Raw genomic sequence first — 13,233 nt, 5'->3', positions numbered from 1 at the left:
TCCAAGAGAAGAGAAGCCGGATCGAGGGACAAACGGAAGACACCAGTTAGTCCATCCATCTCTCTCTTCATTCTTAATTCATAAAGGAAGAATACTAGAATAACTGTCTTTGTTTGTTGCTAAGGCACTGTCACACCTTAGGTGGATAGGATCATCCTGCATAGGCATTTTTCCCCACAACAAATTGGTGACTCCACTGGGGAGATCTGTTTAGTCATTTTATTTGTGTTTCTATCATTGTTTGTTTCATAGACTCGACATCAACAATCGAACTGCATCTGCTATTCCCGGATGCAAAGTAGACAGTTGCTGCTTTGATCCAATCACTGGACTTGTCTATGATTTGAACAATGGACTCACAAATGATTTGATGATCCTTTGTGATAGATCTTAGTACCCCCTCAAAGCATCCCTCTGATTGTACCTTTCTTGTTGCTTTGATTTGGCCTGAAACAGTAGATTAAATAGCAATCTGTGACCCAGAACCAGTGAGAAACGAGAGTTTCTCCTTCAGCGCAGACCCAGTGAAGGGATTCTGCATTTCAACGCAGGTCCCGTGAAGGCTACCTGCGCTGAATGTCAAAACCCCTGTGTTGAGGTTGCACTGAACCAGTTTGCCCTTGTGCAGCTGGGGTTCTCTGCTCTGTTTTGCCTTGTTTTGATCTCTGATTTTTGCAGCCTGTAACCAGCATAGGTACCAATCTGATAACTCCTTTTCTATGCTTAAATTCCGCCTCCTTTTGTACAAAAAGACTGTGAGTGTTTTTATGTGTTTGTGGCATCATTTACAGTTTCCCTTTGCATGAGTGAAATAATCATCCTGTAGCCCTTGATTCAAATTTGTTGATTGTGATCTTAGGAGAGAGTTCATTGGCTGTTTGCAGTTGATTATACATTTGCTCTTGCTTATTGGTTTGAGTTTGTCTCTTTTAAGTGTCGAAACAAGTATTCATTTCGAAAATCGTTAAGTGTTGTAATCTCTTCTACCCTCTCTGATTTCGAAAAAGTAAACTTGTTTGTATTGGTCATTTAAAAGAAAATTCAAAGTTGTACAAAAAGCTTTCTTTGTAGGCATCAATACTAAGAAAGCGGAAAACAAACACCTGGATTGTGCATTTGCATCTTGATAGTTTGCATGTTTGATTTAGGAAAAGTGCATTAGAGTGTGCTGATTGCTCTTTGAGAAAAGATGGTGTCTTTCTTTTCCCTTAGTAGCTAGGATTTTCAAAGTTGAAAAGATATAAAGCTTGCTTATCATCTTTAGACTGCATTTAGGAATTGTATCATACATCTCGTGGTGAACCTTGAAAGGCAAACTTCTAAAAAACATCAACCTAAAATAAATTGAATGAACTTAACAACGCTTTGCAACATAACGCACAACATAGAGGTCTAGGCTAGAGACGTGTTCCGGCGTCGTAAAGCCTGGGGACTGTCAATCTCGTGGAAGGTGGGTGATTCCTCCCGAGGGACGATAGCGCCAGTACGGATTGTGCTCCCACGTACCGTCGCGTATATATTGGGAGAACCCTATAGGCATAAAACCTTTATCCTTAGGAATCCATGTCGGCCGCCCTACTGATCGCAATGCACTGAACACAGCATTCAGGAAGATCGACCGCCCGTACCCTAAAAAGTATTCTGCGGTTTTGCGAAAAGTTTGGCACACCCTCTGCCTAGAACTCCAGAGCAGTTCCTTTTGGCCTTTTTCAGACTCTATAACGGAAAAAGTCCATCCAAGCATTTGTCACTTCAGGCTCGTTAAACATCGAAGGAGACTAGAGTCATCTTTAGCTTTTTCTCGACTCTTTAAAATTGAAAAAGCAAGTTGTGTCTAAAGCGTCGTTAAAATTTATTTTAAACGGAACAATCACCCTTTATTCCTGCGTTGATCTTTAGGTTGAAAAAATGGAGTACACCAACCAAGGAATTCCCCTTGGTGGAAATCCTAGTCCCTTCTCCTCTTGGGGAGATGTTGGTGTGCCTCATATGGCCACATTGCCGCTTCCAGGACTGACAATTGGCCTGCCGGTCTGGCTCTTTTCAACCAATGTTGTTCAGAACGCCACTATTCCTAAACAGTCGAGTCAACAGTTAGACCAGACCAGAGTTGCCAACCAGCCTTCTACTTCATCTAACTCTTCCTCTCCTCCTTCCTCTTCGCTTGACGGAACTGGTAAAACAAAAAACCAAGTTCCTAAGGAGAAGAAGGAAAAGAAGAAGAAAGAGAAGAAAAAGAAGGAGCCAAAAGCGACTGGGGGCAAATAAGTGTCGTCTGACAAAAATCCACACACGGCACTGACTAGGCCTAAATCGCCATGTGTCATATGAAAGGGAGACCAATTCCACAGAGATTGTCCCTGCATCCCTCGGATACTAAGGGACTGGTCTCCCGTTTGCACAATTCGGTAGCGACGACCTCTGATAGCCATGTTGACAGCTCACCGTCAACTAGTGAAAGTGAAGTCACAGGACAGAGAGGGAAAGCTAGATTTCCCTGTAAACTGTGTGAAGGCAACCATGCCATCCATCGTTGTCCCTTCTTAGATGAGGCTAAAAGAGTTCTGGAAGATCGCACGATTTTAGGAGCGCAACTTCCTCCTGGATATCAAAAACTCCTGCCAAGTCCTTCACTAGTTGAAAACCCGGCTGGCCCACCCAGGTGGTCAGCCGAAGCACCTATCATTGAAGATGAACCGATTGGATCCATGCCTGACGAAAGTCAAAAGGTTGAGACAGCAGTTGACCCGGTTTTGCCTTCAGAGGCTCTATCTTCGAATGATACCATCACAGAGGAGAATAAAGACGACACCGTCCAAATTCTCTTCATCAACACAGACTCCGACGAACAATGGGGCAATTTGTCCATTCCTTTATCGCAGGAAGGAACTTCGTCAGAGTCATACCCGGCCGTCTATTCGGTCCCACCACCAAGCAACCTAGTTGTCTCGTTCGACTGGAACCAACTAGGCAGACCCCGATTGCCAGCAAGCATACCATTCAGAATTATCGTTCAAATATACAAAATGGTAATGGCTGGCACTATCATTGATGAGGGGGCATCTATGAGTATCCTTTCCTCTATTGCTTGGAAAGCGCTTGGTTCGCCAGCGCTTTTGCCTGAAATGAGAAATCTATCAGGCTTTGATAAGGAACCAGTCGACCTTTAGGGATCCTCCCCAATGTGCCCATAACATTGAAAGGGAAGACCGTTCAAATGAACGTGATGGTCGTTCAAGGACCCTTGGATTATAACCTACTCCTTGGACGAGACTATATATATTTCATGGGAGCCATCGTCTCCTCACTCTTTAGAGTAATGTGTTTTCCGCACGAAGGAAGAGTGGTCAAGCTCGTGGACCAACTTTCATTTCCCGGATCACGCATCGCAAATAGTCATATACCATCCATAAATGGTCTCTTCACGCAAGAAGTGTCTCAACCCACGGTCCGTCCTCCTGATGAGCGCGAGTAATCCGGGAAGATATGACTGGAACCGAGGGGGCATACATCCTGGTCTGCTTCGGCAGGAAAACTTTGGGTATAGGGTAGGTTTCCGCGAGAGAATATGACTAGTCCGTACCCCGTCCGTCTAGGAAGAGGGGTTGTTCTAGAATAAGATTCTTTTGTCAAAGTTATGTGAGTTGGTGGGCATCGTCGCTCACCTCTGTCTATTTCGATAGACATTGCCGAGGAAGTGTTTTGTTTGAAAGATTAACGAGACAATCTTTGGGTAACCTGAAAGAGGTAAGCCTCTCTCGTTAAAACAAATGTTTTGGCGGAAGTGAAGTAGAGGTAACCTTGAAACTCTGTCTTATACCTGGGGGCATGCAAACCTTTTGGAGTGCAAGCAAGGGACGGCTATTTATTTTTTTAATTTTTAGGACCTCTAACCCTTTAAACTCGTAGGATTAGTCATTTCCGAACTTGCATAATGAAAGGATGCGGGGCATAGCTTTGTGAGATGAAGCTCCATAAAAAATAGAATCTCAATGAGACACTCTTATCATATGATTGGGTAATCGAGCAGTTTTAGCACAAAGTTCATGCTCGTTAAAAAATAAATGCAAGATCCGAGCAGTTTTAACGCGGACTTCATGCTCGTTAAAAAATAAACATAAGCAATGAGCAAGTGTTTCCACCAGCGTTTAAGCTCATTTTAAAATAAAAAATGAACCTACCTGGTAAATAACCACTGTGAATGTAATATCATCAGCCATTAAAGCCTTGGTCGTGTTTGCACCGTCACCTCCACTTTTCATTTGGCCGATCGTTCACCTCCATATGATTGTTTACCCATTTTGAGGAACAGCTGCGAAGAGTGATTTCACCTAGCCATCCTTGTGACACTGCCGTGATTGGAAAATTCCAATCTGTACCTGGAATCAGCTGCTAACCCTGTTTATCACTCGTTCCTCAAAAGACGAGTCTTCTTTAAGCTCTTTTCATCTGACTCGTAAAATATGAAAAGATTGCCGAGTTTTGGCCTTCCAGCTCGTTAAAGCGACCGGAAGAGCTATCCCTCCTCTAGATTTTAATCTTTTTGGACCTAAGGGATTATTGCACAAAAAGATCGAGCACTTGTTTTGTTCGGCTCGTTAAAACTATCGAAAACTCATCCCTTCTGTATTGTTTTATACTTTTTCGGACTTAAGGGATTAGATGACGAAAAAGGACTTTTGGAGTTAACTTTATGTACCTTTTCAGACTCTCTAAAAATGAAAAGGACCGAGTTATCCTTGTCGTTAGACTCGTTAAATACATTAAATAGCGACAAACTTATCTTTAGACGAGAACGAGTTTCACTATTGCTAGGCTCGTTAAAACATAGCGATGGGCTTGCCCGAAGTGCAGGTTATAGAACAAGCATATGTTATCCTCCTCAAGCTTGACAAAAATAAAGAGGTACTGGTCAGCAATGACTGGGGAAAAATTGGGAGAAACTCAAGAAAACTTTGATGGTAGCAAGTCGCTCTTGAACATGACACTTTTCCTCCGTACCACAATCGGGTTGGGTTGTTTCATTCACCGGTCACATCCATGTTCTCGCCATACCATCCATATTTTGGGTAATGCTACCGATCCATCGCATCAGCGTCGCCATATGTTCAAGAGGAGTCGTTCAGAAAAGTCAACCGTGTCCCATCCACTGCCATACATTATCCTTCATCCTTTCATGACCGCCACCCTGAATCATATGTCACAGATCGTTTTCACCTCCATCAAAATCATTAGCTCCGTTCCATGTCACTGATGTGGGATTCATTAAGGCCCTCCTTTGATGGATCGCTTCTTGTCGACGTCAACTCATTATCCAAGAAGTTGATCTAGGGAACAACCCCTTCAGTACTTTGAAGCTTGCATGCCTCAATGGAAAGTTTCTCACTTCTGGCGACAGGTATACGTCAATGACCTTCGACCGAAAGATTTTGCGTGGTGTTCGACGCCAAGTCCTTTATTCACACCACGTGAATTGTACTGCAGTACCTTGAGGGTCATTATCATTATCGGTGATTCCTCTCGCGCTTGTTAACGGTTTACATCATTGACCGGTAATCAAGCGATGTCTTTCCATGTTCGACTTCAGAACATTTCTCACATGGATCGACTTGTACTTAGAGTGAAGATCAAACGAGTTTGAAGACCTCGGATCTAGTTTCATCCATCCGGGCTACGATATATATTCAGGAAAGATAAAGACATTGGCATGTACATCATTGTAGCAGATAATCATCCTACTCGAAGGATGATAATTTCATCAAAATTATCAGTCTACCACCAGATGATTGTCTGTTCTATGTACAGAAAAATGAATTTATAAAGCTGAGCATGGGAATGCCCGCCTCAGCTATATCATGAAAGCAGTATGAAAAATAATGTATTCTATTGTATCTTATTACAGGTCTCCTCCCAGCATTGGATGAACTTCGGATCCCCCTGATAAAGCGTTTCACCCGATAAACGGCCTCATACTTTAGGGGGAAACTGTTATAGACATTTTTGTGCCTTACAACATTGAGCATGAAATGTCCATAATCTAAGGGATCCAAAGTCCCTAAACATGTTGTTCCTACCCCTAGAGGAACAAGGCTAACAAACCACAACAATTCACAGAAGTTCTCCACCAGAAACTGCTCAAAAACAAGTCAATTCAGGATCATTTCAGTGGCTACACTAGCTGTTTGCGCTGAATATCAAAGCCAACACTGGCTACCTGCGTTGAATGTCAAGGGGAACACTGGCTACCTACGCTGAACGAGAGTGGACATGTGGCAAGTTCATTTCTCAAGGTGTCAAAACCCAGGAAGCTTCCAAAATGACACTTGCCTCAGGGAATTCGACTGGTGATGAGTAAGAGGTTCCAAATCTCCAAGTGGAAGCAAGAACCTCCAAGTGGAATCAAGAACTGACAGAGGGAGAGGACACTAGTCAGATCTCAAGCTGACTCATTCTCTCTCCAAACATCTATATATGGATCTCTCCTCCATGAGATCTAGAGGCTGGAATTTTGTTATTGCAAAGAATTGTTGTTGGTTTGAGATTGGAATCATTGGGTGCTTAATGCTTTGAAGGGGGTGAAGATAGGAATTCCATTTGCTGGGAAGGAGATGCTGGATTGAAGCCCTCTGGGTTGTATCTCTTCCTGAACCTTGTTATTCATCAATAAAGCTATCTTGGTTTCTCCTATATACTGATGTATTTTTGATGTATGATTGCATTAGTATATTTAGTTTGTTTCTAATCCTGAACTAGTTATGAATATGAATCCATGTCTTGTGTAGTGTTCTCTTCTTGTGATCTTGCAGAAACCTCTTGAAGCTGGGCGAGCGAGAAGGCAAGTAGCTGGGAACTCTCCAAGAGAAGAGAAGTCGGATCGAGGGACAAACAGAAGACACCGGTTAGTCCATCCATCTCTCTCTTCATTCTTAATTCATAAAGGAAGAATACTAGAATAGTTGTCTCTGTTTGTTGCTAAGGCACTGTCACACCTTAGGTGGATAGGATCGTCCTGCATAGGCATTTTTCCCCACAACACTTCATTATCATAAAAATCAACCTATTTCCATCTTAACTGCACATCTACCACTCTTAGGGGGATGAAATCTATTTATCCCTCTGAGGACTTGGTAGACCCAGAATTAAGATGGATCTAAGATGACAGAATTTCCCCTTTAAATACTCTATGCTCACATGAATAACATGGTATTACCATGGGTCAATACCATGGGTTATCATAAACCTGGAGCTTAAAAATTACTATTAGTAATTTATAAAAAATAATAAAATTAATAGTTGAATTTTATTTTATTTTTTATTTTAACCAAGCTAAAATGTTTAATATACATTAAATTACAACATCCATTTTTACTCTTGATCCACCAAGCCCCGAGAGGGATCAAATATTTTTTAACTCTATGTTAGTTTTCATATCACAATATTTGATACCTCTCGGGGGTTAGTAGATCCAGAGTAAAGATGGATCTATGCTGGTTTAATTCCACCATTTAAATAGGCTATATTCCAGGAGAATACCATGGGTCAATACCATGTGCCATTTTGGTGAATACCATGGGTCAATACCATGTGGCATTTTTATTTTTATTAATACTAATATTAGGGTTAATAATGTTTTTTTGCATGGCATTAATAACAATCTAGTCCATGGTATTTGTCCCATAGTATTTTTCCCATAGGTTTCACCTGAATATAACACATTTTTTGAGTGTTTGTAAATATAAGGTGACTTATGGAGTAAATATAAAAAAATGTTTTATTTGTTTACCATACCTCTCATTTATTTATATTTTTATTAATTTAACATACCTCTTTTACAGATATGGTATTTGGCCCATAGGATTCACTTAAATAAAACCTCTTTCTTGAGTCTTCATAAATAGAATGAGGGTTATGGACATAAAAAGAGGTTTTATTTATTTACCATACGTCTAGTTTATTTATATTTTTATTTATTTACCATACCTTTTGAGTAAGTATAAAAAGACGTTTTATTTATTTACCATACCTCCACTTTACTTATATTTTTATTTGTTTACACCCTTGCATGTATATAAGGTGACTTGTGGAGTAAATATAAAAAAAGTTTTATTTATTTACCATACCTCTCATTTATTTATATTTTTATTAATTTACCATACCTCTTTTATAAATATGGTATTTGGTCCATAGGATTCACTTAAATAAAACCTATTCTTGAAAATGGGCGAATGGAAGGTTGTAACTCCTAGTTTCAAGGGCTAAATTTACCTTTTTTACCCTCTCCCTTAAAATAAGGTGGGATATTTGAGGTGATTTGTAAAAATGTGCTATGATACAAAATATTCGCCCACTAAAAATTTAGAAACACCTTAATTTTGCCAAAGGGCGAACATTCGCCCCTAAAATTTTCTATGAGACTGTTACTGTAGAGGTTGGTTGTATCTCATAGAAGATCATGAAGGCAGTCCCACTGAGAAGTGGGTAGAATTGCTAAGGATAAGGAGAAGCCTACGACCATGAAGTCAAAACTTTTTGTGCGCTGGGAGTTTGATGTAGGAGCATCTAGACTTAGCTAGCAATGTGATTGTTTGTTCACATGTTGTGGTTAGAAGAGTTGAATTTCATGACCTGAGTGGTCAAAAAGTCAGTTTTTAGTAGGGAGGGTTGGATCTGTTGAAGATGAATTTTACTTCATTATTGTAATAGTTAGGAAATTATCTTATTTTAGACTAAGGCTAATTTGTTAGCATAGGTGTGTAATAGAGCTTAAAGATAGAGATTTGATTGTTAGACTAATCAAAATAGAGATCGAGTTGTTAGTACAGTTAGAATAGAGTATGACTCATTAAAGAAAGAAAATGTAATGGAAAAGGATTAGGAAAGCTGAGATGATATAGGTTTGAGTGAGAAGTGAGAGTTTGATAGTTAGAGAGGGTTTGAGATTGTTGGTATCATCCCATGACCCCCTTTTTTCCTCCTAAAACATATCATTTTCCCATTCCTTTTCATCATATATCTCTTAGAATCCTCGAAAATTGATTAATTAATAGTCCTATAGTTATTAAAATGCATTGAAATTGATTTAGGAAGTTTATGTTAAAGAATTAGAAGTTTTTGGTAAAATGGTTACCGGAAGTTCCAACATCCTGTGATTGGCTCATTGTTTGACATGTGGCACACCAGCTAGGCTAGAGCGAAAGGCATGGATGAAAAGTAGAATGTCCAAGCATGGACAAACACCTATCCTACAGCAGAATCGACCCTCCTACATGCGCGGTCAACACAGGTCAAAGCATGGCACACTGGCGACAAAGGCAACGAGAACAGCGCATTCTAATTTGATTTAGTTTTTGTTCTTTTTGAAATCAATTAGGATAGAAACATTTTGAAAATCTCGACGTAGTAAAAGCGGCAACAGCCATATTCTGAATGTACATTCATTTTCGAAATGACATATGTAAATACAGTTCAATGTAATAAACGATGGTTAATCGTTGTATCATTCTGAAACATAGTTTTTTAACTTAATACTAAGAATCCAGTTACAGTTACGACTCATGTCTTGTGCATTGATTTGATCATCGATTGAATATAGTCCAGTATACCTCTGGAACGCGGACGGGCCCTGCGTTAAACCGGTATACTGTTCTTTTCATTTTATTTGCACTTAGGTTATTATATGGTTTGCACAGTAGTTACGATTGGTTTCCGATTTCAATAGCTCTTGATTTCAATTGAATGTATATGGTTTGCGTTTATGGTAATGCTTGAACAGTCATCGCTGAGATCTTGAAGCGCGTCCTGTAAGGGATTCGATCCCTGTGTGTCTTTTAAAAGCAATGTCATGAACTTTATTTTTATTTCAAAATCCATTTATGATCTCTGTATATTTTTACCTTGTGTAAATATTAGTGAATGTTGGGTGTTTGCAGAACAAGGGTTTTATGTGTGATGTCTCTGTAAGGAGATCGAAAACTTGGTTTGCAGTGATACACAGTGTTTAGGTTCAGTATTTAATTTGGTAAAAGAATTTAGTGATAGTATTGTAATCAGGTATGTTAGTAGAGTGACCTGAGTGTTTGCATGATAGGTAACATACCCCAATCTTCTGTAAGGAAGTACTGTGACCTACATCATAACCACTTAGCCAACAATCCTTTATGTCTATATACTTTAGACGCATGCCTCTAAGCTTACGCATCCTGGTCGATAATAAATATAGTCTAGTCTAGTACCCTAGCTAGAACACTACATTTTGGCGCCGTTGTCGGGGAGGCGTACTTAAAGGATTCAGACAAAAAGAAAAAAAAATCAGCACACAAAAATAAACAAAAACACAGTTAGAAATCATGTTCATTTATGCCTAGATTTAGAGAGAGTAAAGGTAGATTTGTAAAAACCCCCCACCATCTAAAAACTAACCCATCATCATCAGGAGCAAACTCTCTAGGGAATACAACACCAGCCGAGGAAGTTATCCAAACATTGGAAGAAAAATTTTATTCAGGACAGAAACTTACTCTTATTGAGAGGGAAACTTTATTCACACATAAATCGCAGAAGAAGCACTTTCCTAGACCTTCTACACAAGGAGAAAGTAGTATAGTTACCGAACAATCTTCCTTTCTCGTTTTTCCACCAAGTGACATTGACACAGAGAGACCAATTAGAATGGCTGAGGAAGGATCTGGATCAGTACCATGCCAAGGAGATGAAGAGGAGTCAACTTTTAAGTTCCCTATACATGAACCACAGGAGGATGAGGAGATCAAAATGAAAAACATGCCCCCATCCGTGCTACCAAATTTCTATGGTTTCGGAGGATCCAGACTCATTCTTGTTCGAGTTTGACATTGTATGTCGAACTTATGGCTATACAGATGATGCCCATAGGCTTAGATTATTCCTAGCCACATTAAAGGCATCAGCCTTAAAATGGTTCATGGGGCTTGGTGAGCATGCTATAGTTGATTGGGATGGCATGAGGAGAATATTTCTTAGGAAATATCAGCCTTATTGCAGATCCAAAGACTCTAAAGATGATATCTTTAGAATGAGTCAGCAAGAGGATGAAACCTTAGAGGAATATTTAGAACGGTTTGTCTATAACTTACAAAAATCTAAACACCGAACCATGCCTCCTGATCTGGTCCGCACAATATTCTTGAAAGGTATCCGAGAGGAATACATGGATGATCTCAACTTGATGGGCAAAGGTGACATTTCTGCCTTACCCTTTGAAGAAATCACTAAGTTGTGCGAAAAGTATTCAAGGAGTAAAGCTAAAATGGGAAAGAGAAGCCTGTCATCAAGGGTCACAAAATCTGCCTCTGCAAGTGTCACAAGGGCCGAAATAGGGAATCTTTTAGAAGAGTTTAAAACAGATCTATTAAGCACTCTAGGGAACCAAATTGACACTTTAAAAGCCAAGAAGAAACAAGAAGATGAAGATCATATCATGGCTATCTTCTGCCCAAAATGCCGGAAGAAACATGCATTAAAAGATTTCCCTCTAGAGAACATCCAAGTTTGTGCTTTCTGTACTGAACATCATGATATGTTTAACTGTCCTAAAGTTTAAGTTTTGCAGAACTGTAATATGGCAGCCAATACAGAGAGGGAAAACGTGTATTACATGGGCACAAAGTGACCATGGCAGCCAAGGCCAGCACCCCAAGGTATGTTTCCAAATCAAAATATGCAATTTCCTATGAATGATCAAATGTATGCACAAAACTCATGGAATGTACCCATGCCATGGCAGCACCAAAACCAACCACAACACCAATGGAGACCGTCTAAACAGTACTCCCAATCTTATCATACATATCCTCAATCATACCCACCTTACTCACAACCATATCAACAATACCAACAGCCGTATCCATCACATTCTCAACCATATCAGCAGTATCCTCAGCAAGTTGTCTATCAGCCCCAACCTCCTCAACAAGCACTGCCTGCTCCTCCACCAATAAATGCACCACAACTGCAATTTCCAGCTAACTCACAACCTCCCAAACCCACTCAAATTCCTGCTCAAACTGTCCCAAATCCGAATAATAGAGCAGAGAGGCCAGCCTATAATGTAGAAGAAGGAACCTCATATTCCACACTGCCTTTGCAAAACATTAATTCGAGGTCTGGTAGGGTGCTCCACAAAGATTCTCCAATAACAGATAAGCAAGAAGAAAACTCGGAAAAGGAAAATGAAATGACAAATCAAACAAAACCAAACAATGATATCAAAGACAAACAGATGCAATCACTGCATCCACCTTTTCCAGACCGATTGGTCCAAATAAAACCACCACTGTCTATACCACAGTTTGATGTCTTAGATGAACTCAAGAATGTCTACATAAAAATTCCACTGCTGCAAGCTATAAAAGACATTCCTATCTATACCAAAGCCATCAAAGACATGTGCCTCAAGCAGCCTACTAGAAAAAGGATTGATCCTCAAACCATTCATGTTTTAGGAAATTTAGCAGGCCTTATGACCAATACCATCTTCATGGAGAAGTATGTTGATCCTGGCATCCCCAAAGTGACCACCATCATTAACAACATACGGATTCCAAACACTTTGATAGATCTTGGAGCCGCAATCAATGTCATGACTCTTAAAACCATGAGAACACTCTAGCTCATCAATTTGCAACATGCCACGATTGTTCTAGAACTAGCTGATAGGTCCAAAGTCATTCCTGAAGGGATTTTGGAAGACATCATTGTCTCACTGGACTCTTGGGAGTATCTAGTGGATTTCTTAGTCCTTCAACCCAAATCCAATTTAGGAGGACACCCTATCATCCTTGGTAGACCATGGTTAGCGACTGCTGATGCATTTATAGGATGTCGATCGGGAAACATGATCATTTCAAGAGGGACCGAAAGAAAACAAATCACCCTTTATCCATCGGCACAATCACCAGCAGTAACACACAATTTGTGGCTTGATGATAAATTCAATGATAAAGAAGAAGTACAATCTGTTTTTAGCATTGACCAAATCTATGATTTCCAGGAACAAGACAATAATGATTTGGTAGAATTATTCCTTTCTCAACCTGATATGTCTGAAAATTTGAGAAGTGAACAATATCATGCTGCAGATGTACTTTTGGCCCAAAACTTTTAGGAAACATGCACCATCCAATCTTTGCAAACTACATTTCACGACATTTTTCCAGTTCAATCCATCACCAGTACACAGAGTCAGATCATAGAGAT

Source organism: Pinus tabuliformis, chromosome 2_2 (assembly GCF_031772625.1).
Source record: "Pinus tabuliformis cultivar Carrire ecotype Pingquan chromosome 2_2, CPIR1, whole genome shotgun sequence".
Classification (NCBI taxonomy): Eukaryota; Viridiplantae; Streptophyta; class Pinopsida; order Pinales; family Pinaceae; genus Pinus; species Pinus tabuliformis.
Note: the sequence above shows the minus strand (reverse complement) of the source record.